This window comes from Anastrepha obliqua, unplaced genomic scaffold (genome assembly GCF_027943255.1).
Source record: "Anastrepha obliqua isolate idAnaObli1 unplaced genomic scaffold, idAnaObli1_1.0 ptg000139l, whole genome shotgun sequence".
Taxonomy (NCBI): Eukaryota; Metazoa; Arthropoda; class Insecta; order Diptera; family Tephritidae; genus Anastrepha; species Anastrepha obliqua.
The window spans coordinates 45,001-47,500 of NW_026562238.1; the positions used below are offsets into that span (position 1 = coordinate 45,001).

General features: G+C 29.8%; 1 non-coding gene and 1 pseudogene across 1 annotated transcript in view; both read left to right on the forward strand.

Annotated features, from left to right (window-relative positions):
- Nucleotides 1-217: 217 nt before the first annotated feature.
- On the forward strand, nt 218-398 carry LOC129252057 (5.8S ribosomal RNA; annotated as a pseudogene).
- Nucleotides 399-840: 442 nt separating this feature from the next.
- Nucleotides 841-2,500, forward strand: part of LOC129252054 (large subunit ribosomal RNA) — a 3,986-nt gene continuing 2,326 nt past the window's right edge. The window contains exon 1 of the ribosomal RNA XR_008583232.1: nt 841-2,500. This exon is cut by the window's right edge and continues 2,326 nt beyond it. This is a non-coding gene — a ribosomal RNA (large subunit ribosomal RNA).

Below are 2,500 nucleotides of genomic sequence, written 5' to 3' on the forward strand. Positions count from 1 at the left end.
ATACAAAATAATTGAATCATAATAAATACCACCACTGTATTATTGTTGAACTAAGACATTCGCAACTTAATAAAAATGTTTAGAGTTAAATATATTTGATATATATTATTGAAAGAAAATCAATTTATATATTATTAATATTATTTAATTTTACTCTTTCAATTAATATATGCAAAAAAAAATTGACATTTGTTATAAATAAAAATAAATAAAAAAATACTCTAAGCGGTGGATCACTTGGCTCATGGGTCGATGAAGAACGCAGCAAACTGTGCGTCATCGTGTGAACTGCAGGACACATGAACATCGACATTTTGAACGCATATCGCAGTCCATGCTGTTATGTACATTAAATTCAATTTTAAAGTACTGCTTGGACTACATATGGTTGAGGGTTGTAAGACTATGCTAAATAAGTTGCTTATTCTTTTATAAAAATAATTGAATTTAAGCAAATGTGTATATTATTGGATTTTAAATAATTCATAATATTAATAGCAAAAAAAATAAAGATATATAATGAATTTTATTTATTATATATTCTTTAAAAAAAAAATCCTCTCAAATAAAATGAAATGATGAAAATATTGAATCTAAGTATTCTTTACAAAAAATTTTCATATTATTTATATATATATATAAAATAATAATTTATATATGTAATTAAAAGGAGGAATGTCTAGCATAAAAATTAAATTTTTTATTCTAGGATTGCCTCATTTTACATTATTATTATTTTTATATATTTACAATATATAAAAGGAGAAAAGAAAAATAGAGATGAAAAGATGATATAATTTTTTTATTAAATTGTGAGAAGATAAAAAAAGAATATTAAAACAACCTCAACTCATATGGGATTACCCCCTGAATTTAAGCATATTAATGAGGGGAGGAAAAGAAACTAACAAGGATTTTCTTAGTAGCGGCGAGCGAAAAGAAAATAGTTCAGCACTAAGTCACTTTGTCTATATGTCAAATGTGAGATGCAGTGTATGGAATATCTTAATATCTAGTATGAGAAATTAACGATTTAAGTCCTTCTTAAATGAGGCCATTTACCCATAGAGGGTGCCAGGCCCGTATAACGTTAATGATTACTAGAAAGATATTTCCAAAGAGTCGTGTTGCTTGATAGTGCAGCACTAAGTGGGTGGTAAACTCCATCTAAAACTAAATATAACCATGAGACCGATAGTAAACAAGTACCGTGAGGGAAAGTTGAAAAGAACTCTGAATAGAGAGTTAAATAGTACGTGAAACTGCTTAGAGGTTAAGCCCGATGAACCTGAATATCCATTATGAAAAATTCATCATTAAATAATTAAAAAAATAATGTGCATTTTTTTCATATAAGGACATTGTAATCTATTAACATAATAAAGTATTTATCAAAAGATCATTGGTGATATTAAGTTTATTTAAATTAATTTGCTTTTTAAGCATATTAACATAAAATAAATACTAATGATTTGATAAAGTGTTGATAGATTTTATTATATATAATGCTAAAATTCATTTTTTGAATTTTACAAAAAATTTAATATCTATGATATTAATATTTATTTGTATGCATTTATATGATTAACAATGCGAAAGATTCAGGATACCTTCGGGACCCGTCTTGAAACACGGACCAAGGAGTCTAACATATGTGCAAGTCATTGAGTTATATTAAACTTAATGGCATAATTAACTTAACTTAAATATAATGGGATTAATTTTTAGTCTATTTTTTAATAAATAGTCAATTAATTCAATCCCGGGGCGTTCCATATAGTTATGTATAATGATAATTTATTATTATTTATACCTCTAACTGGAGCGTACCTTGAGCATATATGCTGTGACCCGAAAGATGGTGAACTATACTTGATCAGGTTGAAGTCAGGGGAAACCCTGATGGAAGACCGAAACAGTTCTGACGTGCAAATCGATTGTCAGAATTGAGTATAGGGGCGAAAGACCAATCGAACCATCTAGTAGCTGGTTCCCTCCGAAGTTTCCCTCAGGATAGCTGGTGCATTTAAAAATTATATAAAATAATCTTATCTGGTAAAGCGAATGATTAGAGGCCTTAGGGTCGAAACGATTTTAACCTATTCTCAAACTTTAAATGGGTAAGAACCTCACCTTTCTTGATATGAAGGTTGAGGTTATGATATAATGTGCCCAGTGGGCCACTTTTGGTAAGCAGAACTGGCGCTGTGGGATGAACCAAACGTAATGTTACGGTGCCTAAATTAACAACTCATGCAGATACCATGAAAGGCGTTGGTTGCTTAAAACAGCAGGACGGTGGACATGGAAGTCGTAATCCGCTAAGGAGTGTGTAACAACTCACCTGCCGAAGCAACTAGCCCTTAAAATGGATGGCGCTTAAGTTGTATACCTATACATTACCGCTAAAGTAGATGATTTATAAAACAATTTCGATTGATTTATAAATTTTGAAACTTTAGTGAGTAGGAGGGTACAATAGTGTGCTTAGAAGTGTTTG